Below are 18,895 nucleotides of genomic sequence, written 5' to 3' on the forward strand. Positions count from 1 at the left end.
CTCCTTACCTTCAAAATCAGGAGTTAAGAGTCAGTCAGTTAGATACAAACCACAAAATCCTTGTTTTCATTGTGGTAGTTTATGGCATTCCATTTATACTTGTAAGGAATATCATAGTTTGTACTATGATTATTATCAAATAAAACCTTCTTTGAAGAAAGTTTCCATTGTTCCTTCTAGTGTAAATTCTGATTCAAAGTCTGATAATGTAAATTCTGATAAGAAAAATGTTAACATAAACTCTGATGCTAAATCCGCTGCAAATGTTAACAAACTTAATAAGGCCAAAGGATCCAAGCAAGTCTGGGTCCTTAAAACTAATAATTAGTGGTCTTTGTGATTGCAGGGCAACAGGAAAAATATTCTAGTTCTGGACAGTGGATGTTCAGGACATATGACTGGAAATAAGGCCCTACTATCAGACTTTGTGGAGAAAGCTGGCCCAAGTGTTTCTTATGGAGATGGCAACATTGGAAAAACATTGGGATATGGCAATATCAATCTTGGGAATGTCATCATTAAAGAAGTAGCTCTGGTCTCAGGACTTAAACACAACCTACTGAGTATAAGTCAAATCTGTGACAGAGGTTATCATGTTGATTTCTTTGAAGAACACTGTGAAGTTGTGAGTAAATCTAAAGGTAAAGTTGTTCTGAAAGGATACAGACGTGGTAACATTTATGAAGCTAAGCTTTCAACAAGTATTGATGGCTCTGCAATATGTCTGTTAAGTAGAGCATCAATTGAAGAAAGCTGGAATTGGCATAAGAAACTCTCTCATTTAAATTTCAACAATATAAATGAACTGGTCAAGAAAGATCTTGTGAGAGGATTGCCAAACATAGTATTTGCTCCTGATGGTCTTTGTGATTCATGTCAGAAAACCAAACAAAGAAAATCTTCATTCAAGAGCAAGACTGAATCATCAATTCTTGAGCCTTATCATCTTATACATGTTGATCTATTTGGTCCAGTAAATGTCATGTCTATTACAAAGAAGAAGTATGCGTTGGTTATAGTGGATGAGTTCACCAGATACACATGGGTGTATTTCTTGCACACAAAAAGTGAAACTGCATCTATCTTGATTGATCATGTCAAACAGCTGGATAAAATGGTCACAGATTCTGTGAAAATTTTAAGGAGTGATAATGGCACTGAGTTCAAGAATTTGATAATGGAAGAGTTCTGCAATAGCCATGGAATAAAGCAGGAATTTTCTGCTCGTGGAACTCCACAGCAAAATGGAGTTGTTGAAAGGAAGAATAGAACTCTCGTTGAAGCTGCACGTATAATGCTTGAAGAAGCAAAGCTTCCAACCTATTTCTGGGCTGAAGCTGTGCAGACTGCTTATTTTACTCAAAATGCAACACTCATTAACAAGCATGGAAAAACACCATATGAGATGGTGAAGAAAAAGAAGCCAAATCTGAAATATTTTCATGTATTTGGATGCAAGTGTTTTGTTCTCAAGACTCATCCTGAACAGCTATCAAAGTTTGATCTAAAAGCTGATGAAGGAATCTTTGTTGGATATCCACTTTCCACAAAAGCCTTCAGAGTCTATAATTTGAGAACAAAAGTGGTCATGGAATCTATCAATGTCTCTTTTGATGACAAGAAGATCACAGGTCTTAAAGATTTCGTTGACCATGATCAGCTGAGATTTGAAAATGAAGACTCATATTCTGATACTGAAAATCCTGACAGTCTAAGTCCTGATACTGCAAACTCTGATGGATTAAACTCTGATGTTATTGAAACTGTGGTGACTACGTTAAATGAAGATGCCCCTATGCAAGGGGAGCATACTCAAAATCCTACCACATCTCAAGAAACATTCGAACATGCATCTGGCTCTTCAAGTTCTGATTCGTCAAGTTCTGATAAGCCAAGTTCTGATAGTACTGAAAATCTAAATACTGAAGAATCCAACTCAGAAAGTATAGTTTCAGGGGGAGCATCAGAAAATGGAGATAGCATGGATCATGGGAGAGCATCCAGTTCTAGAGAAAACCTTCCATCTGCAAGGAAGTGGACAAAATCACATACACCTGATTTGATAATTGGAAATCCTGATACAGGTGTCAGAACTAGAACAGGTACTTCAAATGAGTGTCTTTACAATTCTTTTCTCTCTCAGACTGAGCTAAAGAAAGTGGAAGAAGCTCTTCAAGATGCTGATTGGGTGCAAGCAATGCATGAAGAGTTGAATGAATTTAAAAGAAACAAAGTCTGGACCCTAGTACCAAGACCAAAGAATAGATCTGTTGTTGGTACAAAGTGGGTATTCAGAAACAAAACTGACAGTGATGGCATAATTACAAGGAATAAGGCAAGGTTGGTTGCAAAAGGATATTCTCAACAGGAGGGAATTGATTATGATGAAACATTTGCACCAGTTGCTAGGTTAGAAGCCATAAGGATATTTTTGGCTTATGTTGCTCACAAAAAGTTTACTGTCTTTCAAATGGATGTGAAAAGTGCTTTTCTCAATGGAGAATTGGAGGAAAAGGTATATGTTGAACAACCTCCAGGTTTTGGAGATACCAAACATCCAGATTATGTCTACAGACTTGACAAAGCACTTTATGGACTTAAGCAAGCTCCTAGAGCATGGTATGAGACTTTAGCTCAGTTTCTTCTGGAAAGTGGATTCAACAGAGGGATAATAAACAAAACACTGTTCTACCTCAACCATGGAAAGGACTTACTTCTGGTCCAGATTTATGTTGATGATATCATTTTTGGATCTACAAATGACAAACTTTGCAAGAAGTTTGCCAAACTTATGCAGTCAAGATATCAGATGAGTATGATGGGGGAACTTAGCTACTTTCTGGGCCTTCAAGTCAAGCAGAATGAGGAAGGCACTTTTATTTGTCAAACCAAGTACACCAGAAACTTGCTAAAGAAATTTGGAATGCAAGATTGTTCAAGTGCATCCACTCCAATGGCCACTGCAACAAAACTGGAAGCTGCCAATTTCTTGGAGGCAGATTGGTTTCTTGGTACAGCAAGAAACAAAAGTCAATTTCCACATCAACTGCAGAAGCAGAGTATATTGCTGCAGGAAGCTGTTGTGCACAGATTCTTTGGATGAAGAATCAGTTACTGGATTATGGGTTAACATATTTCAAAATCCCTATTTACTGTGATAATCAAAGTGCTATTGCTATGACAGATAATCCAGTTCAACACTCAATGACAAAGCACATCAGCATCAGGTACCACTTCATCAGGGAACATGTGGATGAAGGTACAGTGGAATTGCATTTTGTTCCCACAGATCAACAGTTGGCAGATATCTTCACAAAACCATTATGTGAAGCTACTTTTACAAGATTGGTAAATGAACTTGGAATGGTTTCAGGTTCCTTCTCTAAATCTGCTTAGACTTGTTCTGTGTTATCAGACTGTATGCTCAGTATTTACAGAATTCATCTCATTGTGTATTCTGTGCTTAATTGATAAATGTCTTTAAGTACTGACTGTTGTCTGATATATATTTCTAAACTCTGATAAGTGATATGTCTGTTCTAGTACCTATTCAATCCTATGAGGATAACTGTGCTAGATACTGACCTAGTAGTCTTCAATAAACAAATGATTCCATGGAAGAAGTAATTATTTCAGTGGAAATCTTATGACACTAGCAAATTCTGATAACTGAGCTTAGTTACGTTCACTTTGTATATCTTATTACTAAGTCATAAATTAGAATAATGCTACTCATCTGTTAAGTTCTGATACTAGTAAAACTGCTGAATGTACTAAGTGCTGATAGACCTCTCTTATCAAAAGCAAAAGCAAAAAGATCAAAGATTAAAATCAGGTACTCCTTTGAGATCTAGAGTAAAAATGTGGAAGGGACGACCCAAGTGCATTGCTGGTATTAAGTAAATATTCATCAGAAAAGCAAAATATTTTCTTGGTGACTTTTCACACTCTATGATTACTGGAGAAATACTCTGAAAATAGCATAAATTCTGATAAACAGTCGTGACTCACTTACACTGAGAAGCCACTGTAAAATAGAATTTCAAAAGATGCATAAAATTAGCACAAAATAGTTGAGGTGGACTCAAGAATAAACTCATTCTTCAGTCGGTTTCAGGACAATGACAGATCTTTAGCAAAATTTTAGTTATGCCTTATTTCTAAGATGTACTGCAGTGAATCAGACTTTACTCTTTGTTTGTTTTTAGCTTAATGCACACACTAATCACTCCATCTGAATGATGAAAATTTCTGTGGTGGTCTATGTTATTTTAGATAAAACAGTCAATGTGTCATTATTGCACAAATTCTGAGGACAAGTTCTAAGTTACACGTTCTGATGATTAAGTACTCACGTCCATAACTCAGAACTTGTATGAATATTTACTAAGATAGGCATTCCTTTTTCGAGTTAAGAAATTATGTTCTGATGACTGTTAAGTTCTGGTATAGGTCTAAGTTCTGATTTCTCAGTCTAATCCTTTACTTGGCTTATCTTTGAATAAAATTTGATAACAGTCTCAGTTTGTACTCGAATATGTTGAAGTGGAAGATTAATAGTCACTGTGATTAGGATTAATGGTATTTGTACTTGAACAGACCACTGTTTCTTGTGTTTTGTGCGGTCTAGACCATGCTTCCTCTTTCCAATGACTATTATTCTTTTTCAAAGTCTGGGGAGACGAGGTAGAATTAATTCTACCTGTCAGCATTAAATATCTTTGCGTCTCTTGGCATTCTCTTGCCTATATAAGCAACCACTTCACATCAGTCTTTCCATCACATTCTTCTCACACACTTATCCTCCTTCTTCTATCAAAAACACAATGGTTCGATACAACATGTTTTTGAACAACCAAACCTTCACAATGGAGCTAAGTTGTGCCGATTGGCAGCAGGAGTGGCATGTAACAGCCATTCCTGAGGAGATCTGGGATTCTGTCCCACAGGAGGTGCTAACTCACCTCCTATTCTTCTATATGGACTACCATTGCCATCTGGAGCGATTGGAGGAGGAAAGGCGGGAAGCTATCCGTCAGCAAGAGCGAATCATACGACTCGCCATCTTGTTCGTCGAAGATAGGAAGAGGAAGATGACTTAATCTCGTCTTCTTCCTGTTCTTCTTCATCCTCAGCTTTGTCAGGCTTCTTAGCTAGGACTAAAGTTGTTGACGTTAGGATTAGAAGCTTAGGGAAAATCTTGTATAAGTATTGATGTAATTTCCATTTCATAAATGTATTGACTTGATATATTAATGAAAACTGTTTTTACTTCAAGATTGTGTCTCTGAGTTATTTTATCTTGTGTTGATAAATCCTGATTGATATTCTGATGACCATTTAAATTGTGCTTTTAGTTAAGTTCTGATTCTCTGTCAGCACTTATTCATCGACATTATCTCGGTCATTTTTAACATGATTTATTTTCAGAATATTAATGTTGCAGTGACAAATAATTCAATCAGTGATAACGGGTTAAAATTTGAATTGTTTCCCTTGATAAATGGAACAGTTTTTCCTTGAAACTCGGCAAATGGGTAAGTAATGATTACTGTTTTCTCGAGCCCAGTAACTATCCGTTATTACTGCATGTCTGACAGGTGTCCAACGGTAATATTTTTTTTGTATAAGTACAACAGAGAGAAGATTTCTTTAATCTTTTTAATTTCTTCATCTTTTATCTCTCTTCTTACTTTTACTCTCCTTCACTTTACTATTTCCGTTGTTTTCATACAGATATTATATCAAACACCTATCAGGCATACTTAATTCTCAAATTTTTTTTCACATGGCACCAAAGGATTTAATCATTGATGGAGCAAAGTTTGTTCCAAACAACTATGCTGCAATTCTTGATCATGCTGAAGCTCCATCTGAATTGCACTTTGTGCAAGATCTTCTTGCATATAGTGAGGTTGGGTACGCCTTAACTCAGCCTGTATTATTTTCAAGTCAACAAGTTATGAGGTTCTGGAGGACTGGCGTTTTTGATGATGGTGGTAACCGTGGAACTCCCAGTATTATCTTCCAAGTGGGTGATTCATCTTTTGTAGTCACTCCTGGTACAGTACGCAGGGCTTTACATCTTCCCGAGGATTGTACTTTCTCAGTTCCAGAGGACTCAGCCCTTCGGGAGTTAATGGCTGAATTGGGATATGAAAAGAGTCTGACGAAACTTGGACAGTTGAAACGGGCTAATATCAGAAGAGAATGGAGTTTCTTCTTTGATTGCATCACCAAAGCTTTTGGGAACAAATGTTCAAATTTTGATGCTATCCCAATTCTGAGTTAGCACATAGGGTATGCTATTATCCATCAAACTCATTTTGATTTTGCAACTGGAATAATTGGTTTTATTGGGGATAGGATGACAGAGGATAGAGATGTTGTTTATTTTGCTAGATTCTGTCAACTTATTTACACTTACTGTACTGATGAACCCCAGTTAGTCAGCACTCAAACCCCACCTTTTAAGGTTGCAAAAAGGTACTTTAACGACCTGATAAATGCTGACACAAAGAAATCAATGGTGAGACAATTACAGATCCCTCAGTCTGTGAAACAGATTCTGGTAAATGCTGATCCTGCTACTTACAAATCTGTTTACTCAAATGTTCAACCAACTCACCATAATCAAAATCCATCAACCTCAGTACCTACCTCTCATTCTACTCAACCTACCCTCAGAACTTATCTCAAATCCTATCTCTCCACTTCACAGACTGCTCAACCTTCTTCTTCAGCACCTACTGTAAAGCCTACATCCTCTAAGCCAAAGAGAACAAAGACTGTTCCTCAAACACCTCAAAAGAGGAGGAGATTTACTTTGAGAGATGAATCAGATTCTGAGGAACAGATTCCTTCTTCAGAACCTGTGGTGGTTGAAGCTGAGAAAGCAACTTCTCAGAAGGATTCTGACATTGGGGGTTCTAGGCTTCTCAAGAGGCTTAGACGTATGATAGTTCCTGAAACTCCCAAGAAATCCAAATCAACAAGAAAGTACAAGAAACAGAGGGCACAAAGGCCAGTTTCAGATGATGAGGAGGAAGCAGCTAAGGAAGGGGATCAGGAATCTCTGATCTCACAAGGTGTTGGGTCCCAATGTGTTTGTAGAAGGGGGGGTTGAATACAAACAGTACCGAATAATCGAATAAATGTGGAATAAAAAAATGTGAAACAAAATTCAAGTTAAATAAGAATATTATTAAACTTGAAAGGTGTTACAACAACTGTATCGATTACAAGGAATTAATCTCAAATTAATTATCACAAATTTAGAATAAATTCGATATGAACTTTTTCTATTTTTGTAATAATTAGAATGAAATGCTAAACGCGATTTGAGATTAAGTTCCAGGGATTTTGATCCACTAGATTGTTACACAAGAGCAAGATAAAGATTTCTAGTGGATTGGATTTAACTTTACAATCTAGAAATTTAATCTTGAAGTATACAGATGAAAAGATGAAATATTGCTTCTTGTTTTTCTTTTCTGCTTTGTTCTTGACTTCTGTGTTGTGGATGAATGAATTGTATTCTGCTTCTGCTTCTTTTAAAATAAACAGCCGAATGAAATGAACTGGCATGACAATCGGTGAGACAATCCAATTGTACTAGCAAGACAATCTGTTGAATTGGAGAGACTTTCGGTATGACTATTGTTTGTACTAGCAAGACAATCTGATTGAACTAACAAGACAATTCTCTTCCAGTGTAACTTTCGGTAGGACAATTGTTTGTACTAGCATGACTTTTGGTATGACTATTGATTGTCATACCGATTGTCATACTAGTACAATTAGTTTGACTTGCTGAATTTAAATGAATTTTAATCCAATTTAAATTCTGAAAATTCCTAAAATTAATTCAGAATTAATTAATCAATTAATTCAATTAATAAATAAATTATTCTTCACAGATATAATTTATTTTCTTAATTAAATTAGATGACTTAATTAATTAATAGAGAATTAATTCTAGTCTTCAACAACACCCATTCTTCTGCAAATCTTCTGAAAATCACTGAGATATATGAATCAATTCCACCACTTCAATGTTGACACTCGATGTACTGTCTGGTTAATGAGTGACTAACTTCTGTGACGTTTCTTCATGTCTTGACTTTGATACTCTGATTTTCTTCAGATTAAATCCTTGTAATTATCTGATACCCTGACGAGATCTCTGTCACTTGATTAAATCCACAATCTTGATTTATATCACTGAGGCATGATCAATTTCTTGAACTTCTTCCAGTGAATTAATTCCTCAAGTCTGTAGATGAACCTTGTTTCTGAATCCTTTGACAGATGTTACTTTGCGAGATCTCTTTGACGGTAGATCCACTATTTACTTATTACATTCTTATTTGAGTTGAGTTAAATCCTCGAATATACAAATAGGCTATGACATATGCCTTACAATCTCCCCCTATTTGTTTGTTAGACAATAACACACAAATACCTAGAGGATAACTCAACTAACAAATAAGAAAAAGATATAAACAAAAATGCAAAGTAAATAGCAGAAAAGTTTTGGACTAGATTTAACATTTTCCAGATTCCAAGTAAATGTTCCTCTAGACTGAACATATCTTCAAGTAGTTTCATCTTCTTCTGTACAACCACATTTCCTATTGAGAAGTGCATATCTGTCTTGCTTCTCCCCCTATGAGAATCAACTGATTAAAGAAGATCACCTCCGTTTACCACCTCTCCCGTACAATAGGATCCGCAGATAAAAACCAATGGTACTCCCCTTTTGAAAATAGCTTCTTCCCTTACTAGAAAATCACCTTGTGTTTACCACCTCTCCCGTACAATAGGATCCGTAGTTACAAACAACAATGGTGTGGTGTAGTGTACATGTAGGATCTTTTTCTTACTCCCTGCTATTTCTCCCCCTTAGTTGAGGAATCCTCCAAACTATTACTTAAGCATTTATCTCCCCCTTAAAGAAGGAATGTATGCCGTCGTCTGAAGGAATTCTCATATTTCACTTGGTTGGAAAAGAAGTAACAAGTAGTTTCTCTTTCTTCCTCACTGTGAGTGTGTGATTCTGTTTAGTGTACCTCACATGTGTTTCACTCTTCTCTCCACTCGTGTTTACACTCATTCTCACAAGTGTATCACTCCTCTCATAGCTCCAAAAATCAGTTGTACCTGCAAGGAAAATCACCTTAGCCATCCTTAAGGAGGTCATAGGTGGTGCAAAGGGAGTTCACAAATCCCCATCTTTGTTAAACTCGTCAGATGAATCTGAGTCATAATCTACAAGTTGCTAGTTTCCCTTTTAGGGTTCCAGATTTGAATTCTGGGAAGGTAAACAATGATCCAACGAATTTAGCATAAAGATCAAAGTTCCCTTCTAATGTCTGTGAAGACATTTCCTTGTGACTCATCAGGTAATATCTGAATCATTGTCAATAAGTTGCCGATCTGCACCTATGTCAGATCCACTATCCGCAGATGCATCCAGGGGATTTAAGCCTGGGGAGGTAGACACTGACCACTGACATATGGCTTTTGGATCAGTATCCTCTCCTAACACCTGTAAAGGCAATTGGTCCACTAACGAACCTTGAACAATCGAATCTGACCTTAAAATGGTCAAAACTCTTGTTTCCGTCAACTCATCCTTTGTGTGTGTAACCTCTCCTTGTACATCAAGAATTGTTTATGTTTGAAGTGGTGACACTACATCGGATGCCTTGGCCGACAGGCAAAATTCAATAGACACACCCTGTTGAGAGAATGAATCTAGTAACTATTTTTGAGCCTTTTCAGCCATTACATCTTTTTGAGAAGATGTATGGGGGCTAGCAGTTGTCTCGGTTTAAATACTACTCATCTATGTAGGAGACAGAGCTACTGGGTTGACTACAGAACCTTCCTTATGTGGTGCACTAAGGCACTATCTCCCTCACGCTCATTCATACTACATTTAGTGGTAAGAGAGTGTTGGTTGGTTCTGTTTCTGTGTTTGTCTTTACAGTATGGGATAGATGTTGTGGGTTTTCAACCTCATGACTGTCAATGAAAGAAAGTCATTGGAGACTGAACCTGTATCATAGAACATATGGTAATAGAGAGAAAATGATTTACAATAGTGATTTCAAAAGATTTTTCATGAAATAATAAATCACTAATGTATAAAGAAGTTTGAGTTCAATGATAGCATTATCAATATATCACTGCACATATAAAACAATATGTTTGTGCCTAGTGATAAGATAGTTATTAATATGACGACTCTACTTATTCATATAAAACTGTAACTGTAGTTAGAGTGCCATACCATATCCTTGACGATTGCTTGAGCAGTATACTAGTTCATACCAACCTGAAGTGAGATTGTGAAGAAGAGATTGCATAGTCCAATAGATCTGCAACTGCAAAGTCCATGAACTGTGGTGCACTGACTTCCTCTTTTGAATCACCAAACAGGAGTACACTTGTACACATCTTACTAGAGTTCAATTCCAAGTGTAATGTGCAGCAGGTGCTTGATATGTCGTAATATTCCCAAGTCTCGTCACTGGTGCTATATATTAGATACTGCTTCCTGATAATAACCTACCACATTATACAAAATTTCACTGATAACATATCCAGCTTGCAAACAGCCATATCCCTCAGATAAACCTTTGATGTTATCTCCAAAGGTAACCAGGGGGCCAGCTTTCTCAATCCACATTTGATAGCAGGGCTCTATCTCCGGTCATATATCTTGATGATCCACTGTCAAGAATCCACACTACCGGTTACACCTGTTTAATGCCCTGCACTACAAATGAATTAGACCTTCTTCGGAACCCAAACTTGGTTGGGCCCGGCTTACTTGTAGAACTGTCCTTTGTCAGGCAAAACAACATTTTTAATTTTAATTGCCTCAACTTTCTCAATGACTGAACATTTGACCTTGTAAACAGCCTTAACAAATTTCTGTTTAAGCCTAGGCACAAATGTCTCCTTTCTAGCCTTAGAAGGACTAGCAGTCTTAGACCTATCATGCTTCTTGTTATTCACATGCTGACGAGGAGTAGTCTTATCATTAGAAACATGCTTACCATTAAAATAAGCATACATCATATTAAAAGCACAAGACATACAATTAGAAACACCACATGCTTTATGAGAGTGATTAACAGCAGGCAATTTATGCATGGTAGACATGGCATTTTTGTTATCCAACTCATGTGTGTCTGAGTTAGTCTTAGTTGCTTTCACAACTTTGACTGGAACTTTCGACACACTTGACTTGGAAACAACCTTCTCATTAGCAAGATCTTCAGCACGTATTTCTTCTTGAATAACAGAAGAGGTAGCATCAAATGGTTCAGCAATTGATGGTTTATAGAGGGGTTCATCAACACCCTTAAGCACATGTGGTACTTCCCTCCCTTTAGCACAGACACGAGGAGGGGAGTTTATGCCTAATTCTCCAATAGCAACATTGTAATCATAACCTATTCCAGATGTTTGATTAACAGATTGCTTACTGTAGAACTCTTTAGCCTTCGAACAAGAATTGAAGTAGGCTCTAACCTTAGTCTCAAGACCAGTGATCTTATCTTTGAGAATAGTTTCGAGTTTTCTATAACAGTCAACTCTATTCTCTAGAAAAGATACTTGTTCTTTTAATTTGTCTTGATTAATGTGCACAAGTCTTAATTCATTGACCTCTTTCTCAAGGTCTGTGATCTGTAAACTTAACAGTTCATTATCACGACGTGCACAATCTAAGTTACCTCTTAGATGATAAACCATTTCAGCATCAGAAAGTTTTACCTCTATTCTTGACGATGAAGCTTTTCCATCAATAGCCATAAGAGCAAGATTTCCTTCATCTTCATCTTCACTGTCAGTATCATCCCAGCTTCTTCCCTTTGCCAGATAAGCCCTTTCAGAGTTCTTTCTTACTTGCTTTGGCTTCCTACATTCTGTGGCAAAGTGTCCCAACTCATTGCAGTTATAGCAGCTGATGGTGCTCCGATCAACCATCCCTGTTTTATATCCACCACTGCTGGTATTAGAGGATGAAGATCCACCTTTCTGGAATTTGTTGTAGTTGGACTTGTACTTAAGCTTGGGATTCCTCTTGAATCTAACATGGGAGAATCTCTTGACAATTTGGGCCATTGACTCGTCTTCCAATTGCTCCAGATCTTCCAAGGAATAAAAATCATCACTTGATTTATTTGTAGTAGGAGGATCATATTCTGCTACTAACATATTTTCCTCAGCCTTGGAACACTGTACCATTCTCTCCAATTGTTGCGATTGCTGTTGTTGTTGACCTTCAGCTACAAGTGCAGTAGATGTGCTGACCATTCTATCCTTCCCGTAGACTTCCTTCTGTTGAATCTGCTCCAACTCATAGGTTTTTAACACTCCATAGAGCCTGTCCAAAGAAATCTCACTCAGATCTCTAGCTTCTCTAATGGCAGTGATTCTATGTTCAAGATGAGTTGGCAGTGTTAAAAGGAACTTTTTGTTGACCTCCCTGATTGAATAATATTTCCCATTTATGTTCAGGTTGTTGATTAACGCATTGTACCTCTCAAACACTTCAGTAATTCCTTCTCCTGGATTTGATTTAAAATATTCATACTCAGAGGTTAGGATCTCCAACTTGTTCTCCCTAACTTCCTCTGTGCCTTCATTAATCACCTCAATAGTTTCCCACACGTGTTTGGAATTTTTACAGTTCATCACATGTCTGTTCATCAAGGGATCAAGGGAATCAATTAATATTAATTGAAGGCTGGCATCCAAGGAGGCTTCTTCCTTCTCAGCAGGAGTAAAATCTTCAGGCTCTTTTGGATAGGTTCCAGCTTTGGTAATCACAACATCATCTACTATCACCTCTGGTTCAATGACCATCGGAGTTTTTAGACCCTTCTTTAACAAGTTCAGATATTTGGGATTTGCAACTTGTAAAAATAATAGCATCTTCTTCTTCCACATGATATAATTTTCTTTATCAAATAGTGGAATTTTAACGGTTCCAACTTTTTGTGAAGTCATTATGAATTTTTGAATAAATAAAAATTCAAGGAGTTGAAAAATCACAAAAGTCTAGGATCTTGATTGTTCGTTAATCAGAAGGCTCTGATACCAATTGTTGGGTCCCAATGTATTTGTAGAAGGGGGGGTTGAATACAAACAGTACCGAATAATCGAATAAATGTGGAATAAAAAAATGTGAAACAAAATTCAAGTTAAATAAGAATATTATTAAACTTGAAAGGTGTTACAACAACTGTATCGATTACAAGGAATTAATCTCAAATTAATTATCACAAATTTAGAATAAATTCGATATGAACTTTTTCTATTTTTGTAATAATTAGAATGAAATGCTAAACGCGATTTGAGATTAAGTTCTAGGGATTTTGATCCGCTAGATTGTTACACAAGAGCAAGATAAAGATTTCTAGTGGATTGGATTTAACTTTACAATCTAGAAATTTAATCTTGAAGTATGCAGATGAAAAGATGAAATATTGCTTCTTGTTTTTCTTTTCTGCTTTGTTCTTGACTTCTGTGTTGTGGATGAATGAATTGTATTCTGCTTCTGCTTCTTTTAAAACAAACAGCCGAATGAAATGAACTGGCATGACAATCGGTGAGACAATCCAATTGTACTAGCAAGACAATCTGTTGAATTGGAGAGACTTTCGGTATGACTATTGTTTGTACTAGCAAGACAATTCTCTTCCAGTGTAACTTTCGGTAGGACAATTGTTTGTACTAGCATGACTTTTGGTATGACTATTGATTGTCATACCGATTGTCATACTAGTACAATCAGTTTGACTTGCTGAATTTAAATGAATTTTAATCCAATTTAAATTCTGAAAATTCCTAAAATTAATTCAGAATTAATTAATCAATTAATTCAATTAATAAATAAATTATTCTTCACAGATATAATTTATTTTCTTAATTAAATTAGATGACTTAATTAATTAATAGAGAATTAATTCTAGTCTTCAACAACACCCATTCTTCTGCAAATCTTCTGAAAATCACTGAGATATATGAATCAATTCCACCACTTCAATGTTGACACTCGATGTACTGTCTGGTTAATGAGTGACTAACTTCTGTGACGTTTCTTCATGTCTTGACTTGATTTTCTTCAGATTAAATCCTTGTAATTATCTGATACCCTGACGAGATCTCTGTCACTTGATTAAATCCACAATCTTGATTTATATCACTGAGGCATGATCAATTTCTTGAACTTCTTCCAGTGAATTAATTCCTCAAGTCTGTAGATGAACCCTGTTTCTGAATCCTTTGACAGATGTTACTTTGCGAGATCTCTTTGACGGTAGATCCACTATTTACTTATTACATTCTTATTTGAGTTGAGTTAAATCCTCGAATATACAAATAGGCTATGACATATGCCTTACACAAGGCAAGGAATTTGCTCCAGTCACTTCTTCTCCATCAACTCCATCTCAGGAAGCTGTATCTGACAAGGCTAATTCACCTTCTGTGTCTCTTGTTGATCCAGGCACAAGTGCTGAAATTGATATTCAGAACCTGGTTGTGCCTGAAATACTTTTCTTAGAAGCTCCAACAACAAATAATACCTCTACAACACCTGTTATTGATGCTGTTCAAACTCCAGAGTTATCAACAACACCTTCTCTGCATCAAGATGCTGATGATCAGATTTTAGGTGAGCATCAGGATATGGCTGTTGATCAGAACTTAGTATCAGATCAGCAATTAGAGGATGCTGAAGCCTCCATTGCTACTCACACTGTTGTCTTATCAGAAGATACTGATTCTTTAAGTTCTGATGCTGCAAATGTTGGAGATACTGGTGAGGCTGCTACGACTGTAGATGCTGATGAAGCAGGTCCTTCAGGACATACTCCTCCACTGACTCTTCCTAAGTCTGAACTGGTAAAGGAGTTTGTTATCAGGGATGCACCAGTACCTTAGAGTGAAACTCCTGCAGGTCAGGAGTGGACTAAGGAATGAAACTCAGTTTCATGTGTTCCAAATGCTTTACATCTTGCTGAGCACTTGACTAAAGCTGATGAAATGTTAAATTCTGATGATTTTAAAACCCAGCTTAGAGTCACTGCATTGAGTACTAAACATCTACAAGGTCTTCATTCCAACACTCATGCAGAGCTACACAAGATTCAGGAGAACTTTATCAAACAGGAACAAGTTTGGAAAATTGATAAGAAAAAGTTCTTCCAACCTACCATTGACAGGGTTGCTTATATTGAGAAAACTCAAGAGAAGCAACAAGCTCAGATTGATCAAATTCTGACAAATCAAGCTTCTCAGCAATTGCAACTTACTGAAATCCAGACCTCAGTGGAACTACTTATCTCTCTTTTATTACCTGCTGATGCCAAAAAGGGGGAGAAGGTAATTAAGTCCAAATGCAAAACCAACAAGACACTGCAAGGAAAGGATGATGGAAAAGATGACTAAGGAACCTCTGGAATGGGTAGTGGTCATAGTCAAGGTAGAAGGTTTACATCAAGACAAGCTAGTCACAGAACAAGTTCTGATACTGGGAAAAGAATAAGTTCTGCTGCTGGTAAAAGGATAAGTTCTGATGAACTTCTAGATCTTGATGAGGAAATGTCAAGACAGTTATTTCTTCAAGAAAATCCAGGGATGGACTTGGAAAGTTTAAAGGAAGAAGAAGCCAGACTTAAATCAGAGAAAGTCACATCTAAATCTGAAGCTTCTGGTAAAAAGTTACTTCCAAAACCTAAAGGTATTGTGATCAAAGAAAGGATAAATACTGAAGCAACTTTGGCTAGATCACAACCACAGATAGATCCAAGATCCAAGGGTAAAGAAAAGGTTGGTGAACCTATCAAGCCTTATGTACCTCCTGAGGAAGAAGAAATTACTGATGGAAAAGATGATCTTGCTCTGACTACAAGAAAAGTTCTTAAAACAACCTCTGACATGGCTCAAGTTGTTCAGAGTCAAGAAATTGTAAGTTCTGATATTCAGAAGAAGCAAGTAACCTCTGACAGTGCTCAAGTTAACTTGATATCAGAAAATAGATCTAAAATACTCCTACCAGGATTCACTAAAGCAAAACAGACTCAATCTTTGAAGACTACTGCAAGTGGTTTTGAAGCAAGAGTAGTTACTGGAAAGGAAGCTAGAGATAAAACTGGATTGGGAAGTGCTGATGAAAGAAGAGTACACAACACTACCAATGATCCAACTTCCTTGAGTGAACCAGGTATTGGAGCAACTCCTGAGAGACTGAATCAACTAGAATCTGTACAGATGGTTTACCATACCTACTTGAAAGAATACATCATGTTGTATTTCATGACAGATGGTAGGGTTTATCATATAAGACAAAATGCCATTCCTTTGAAGTATTTTGAAGAATTGGAGCATGTACTTTTCTTACTTGAAGTGGATGACAGAATAACAGAGACTGCTGCAAACTACTTAAAAGAACATATTCAGAGACAGAAAAGGCTTTATTCTGTTAAGTCTGACAGCATATATGTTCCAAAGTACAGAGATCACAATGGTGATATTGTTGATATGAAGCCTAATACTGCACAGATCAGAACGTATCTTGGTATTAAGGGACTTGAATTCAATCTTGAATCTGACAAAGCTTATGTCATAAGACTAGATCAGGAGTTAAGAAAAGCAAAGTTTAATGATCTCAGAGCTGCAATCTTTCAAACTGGTGAAGATACTGCAGAGCTTAAAGGTGTTAAAAGGAGAATGATTGATGAACTAAGATATGCTGAGAAATGTTTGTTGAAGAACTATCTCAGAACAACTCCTGACATCAGAGAGATCAGAAAATGAAGAAGCCAAGTCGAAGATCTACAACTGCTTAAATTATGATATTTATACAGATTGAAGTTGTTATCAGAAGTTGAAATTGGTAAAAACTTTAAGGACTGTAAGTTATAGTTATCTAGTCTATTTCTCATGCATTTGTACTTAATGTTTTTGACATCATCAAATATCTGTTAAACTTGTATATTTTGTTAATTTACAAGTTGGGGGAGATTGTTAGATATATTTGATAATGTCATGGCTAATATGTTTTATGTTTAGCTTTCAGATCTTACGTGAACAGGATAAATCAGTACTTAACTGTTGATCAGTACTTATACTAGAAGTCAGGACTTAAGGATATCAGTACTTATATTATCAGGAGATAATCATCAGAAGATAGATATCAGAAGTTAAGTGCTGAAGGACAATCAAATAAGGACAGTAGCTGATTAAAGGAAAGAAGATTGAGATAAACATAAGAAGAGATATGCATGAAGAAGGAATTCCGTGAAGAATGGAATACTTGGAAGAAAAGATATCTGATTGATATATTTTAGGAAGCAGAATTATATTCCATATCAATTAGCGATTATCTTGTAACTGTGTAGTATATAAACACAGGCATAGGGTTTACACTATAAGTGTTATCATTATCGAAGTTATTATTCTTTATAACCCTAGCAGCTCTCGTGATATTTGTTCATCACTGAGAGGTAACAGTTCCATACTGTAACAGAGTTTATTGTTTCAATAAAGTTTGTTTTCTGTTACTTAAGTTCTTAAAGTTCGATTTGAGTGTACTATACACTGTATTCACCCCCTCTACAGTGTGTGTGTGACCTAACAAAGTGAATCTCTCACTGACATCTTTAGTAGGTTTCAAAAACTACTAAATGCTCTAAAGTTGCATGAAAGAGTGTATCAGACAAAAGACTCCAATCTTAAGTTCCTTAGATCTCTTCCAAAGGAATGGAAATCTATGACAGTCTCATTGAGAAACTCTCAAGATTACAAGGAGTTTACTTTGGAGAGACTGTATGGCATCCTGAAAAATTATGAGCTTGAAATAGAGCAAGATGAGAGGATGGAGAGAGGAAAGAAGAAAGGAGGATCCATTGCACTAGTTGCTGAGTTAGAGAAAGAGAAGGAGATGGAGATGGAAGTTGTTGAATCAACTTCAAAGGTCTGTGAAAACAAGGGCAAGGGGCTGGTAGCAGAAAATAAAGATTCTTTGGGCCAAGATGACATGGAAGATATTGATGAACATCTAGCATTTCTTTTCAGAAGATTTGCCAAGCTCAAGTTCAAGAAGAACTTTGGAGCAGCTACGCCAAATAGAAACATGATGGATAAATCAAAATTCAAATGTTTCAAATGTGGCTTGGCAGGGCACTTTGCTAGTGAGTGTAGAAAGTCAGATTTCGGCAAAAAAAAGTTTGAGCCTGTGGATTATAAACAGAAATACTTTGAGTTGCTCAAACAAAAGAAAAGGGTTTTCATTACACAAGAAAATGAATGGGCAGCAGATGGTCTGGATGAGGATGAGGATATCAGCTATGTCAATCTAGCCCTAATGGCCAAGTCTGATGAAACAGAGACAAGTTCTTCAAGTAATCAGGTAATCACCACTAACCTTGCACACTTATCTAAAGCTGAGTGTAATGATGCAATAAATGACATGTCTACATAATTATATCATTTGCGTGTTACACTTAAGTCTCTTACTAAGGAAAATGCTAAAATCAAAGAAAATAATTTGTTTTTGAGTGAGAGGAATAATGTGCTAGAGTCTCAGTTCATTGAATTTGAAAAATTGAGAATTGAGTGTAAAATTGCCAAGGATGAATTAACTAAGTCCTTGAAGAAAGAAGAGATCTTGAAGAAGCAGCTTGAACGAGAACAGGGGGTGATTAAGGCATGGAAAACATCTAGAGATGTTCATGCTCAAATCACTAAATTTCAAGGTATTGAGTCCTTTTGTGATGCAGCCTGAAAGAAGGATAAGGAGAAGCTGGAATCCAATTTGGTTGAACGATTGCTAACAGATGTAGACTTGACGGATGATGAAGGTCATCCG

At 36.5% G+C, this 18,895-nt stretch overlaps 1 pseudogene; it reads right to left on the minus strand.

The window, feature by feature from the left end:
* LOC141670836 (histidine kinase 5-like) overlaps positions 1-18,895 on the minus strand; it is a 65,646-nt pseudogene that overhangs the window by 12,026 nt on the left and 34,725 nt on the right.

Source organism: Apium graveolens, chromosome 7 (genome assembly GCF_009905375.1).
Source record: "Apium graveolens cultivar Ventura chromosome 7, ASM990537v1, whole genome shotgun sequence".
Lineage (NCBI taxonomy): Eukaryota > Viridiplantae > Streptophyta > Magnoliopsida > Apiales > Apiaceae > Apium > Apium graveolens.